Genomic DNA, 1,479 nt, shown 5'->3' with positions numbered 1-1,479 from the left:
TTACGTGAAGTCTATACTGGTCTTACCTCAAATATTTTCAAGCTGTGAAACTCACCTGTTAAATGCTTCACCCAGAAGTAGAATGTGGATCTAGGCCCCTAGTCTGGATATACTGAGATAGACTAAAACTGTCAGTTGGTAAATAATGCACTGAAATACCCTGAAGTACTTTGAGAAGCTTTCAAAACAAGTATTAATCTAGAACCGTAAAGAACGAGGATTGAGATATCAATATCCTAGTAGTGTTTATCATTATAGGAAATCATGTGAAGTCCTATTTCTAGGTATTTTGAAGATTAGAAGGCAATTTTCTACCAGTGGATTTTGGCCAGCTATTGGTTTAGAAAGCAGGTGTTTTGCTTGGTCTTTTGCAGTATTTTTTTAAAAATGTAGCCTTAGCATTGGAGGTTCAGTACTAACCTTTTGAGTCACATCTAGTCTGAAAACTTTATGACAGTACCTGTTCAATTGCACTTTTACTCCTTTTTGTAACAGAGGTTAGGTAGAGCTGGGTTCACGGCTCCAACTAGAAATACAGTGAAAGCCAATAGTTCTAGCTAAGGAGGTACTACATGAGAATGCTTATAGGATAAAATTGATCATATGTTCAGTTACTGTATGGAAGAGAATTGTCCGAGTTGTATATTTTTTTAATAACATATTGGGAGAAAACCAGACATTTTATTTTAAAGTAGCTAGTACCATAGAGGTGATTCTAATTCAAGTTGATAAAGCTTACAGAAGCATTAAATCTTTTAAAGCCATCCATTATGAGATTTACGGTCAAGTTTACTATCAAGGAGTGGTGTAATGATTAGATTTCATGTTTCATCATATCTTCTCACTTCTTGCTGTGACAGCGTGTACTCCTTTAGTTAGGAATATTCAAATCCATCTTATACAGATGGACAACCAGCTCTGAAATTGAGATGCTTACTTCAGATATCTTAAATATACACGAGCTAGAAATACAGAAAAGCTTTGCTAGATCTGCCAGTAAGAAATAAGGTAAGGCTCAAACAAATGGGTCTACCAAGTAGCTGTCCAGACTTGATTGAACTGGAGCATTAGAAAGCAGCATGTGCTTCATGTTTTTGCAGTAATCACGTCTGAGGTTGCCAACGGCCAAGCTTATTAGCAATGCTTAGAAGTACTGGTAACTTGTTCTTAAAACTAAGAAATCCATCATACAAGTACATATAACAAAACCAAGTGGGATAAGCTGCATGCTAAATGAAGAAGCCTGCACTAAGGTAGTCTGAAGCACAAGGGATACCCTGCTGCTATACGCAGGACAGGGCTCATTTATTTCCTAGTCCCTATGCAGGCAGCACAGGAGAGGAGTGACTGGGTCAGCACTCTAGATGTCTAAAAGTCCAGAGTTGCAGGTCTGCTCAAAAAGCAGTGAAGTCTGTTTGGCCACAGCTGCAAAGCGATTGCAAGCTGAAAATTATCCTAGCACTTAGGCCTATCTACTAT

The sequence above is a fragment of the Aptenodytes patagonicus genome, chromosome 1, assembly GCF_965638725.1.
Source record: "Aptenodytes patagonicus chromosome 1, bAptPat1.pri.cur, whole genome shotgun sequence".
NCBI lineage: Eukaryota > Metazoa > Chordata > Aves > Sphenisciformes > Spheniscidae > Aptenodytes > Aptenodytes patagonicus.
This window is presented reverse-complemented; position numbering follows the sequence as displayed.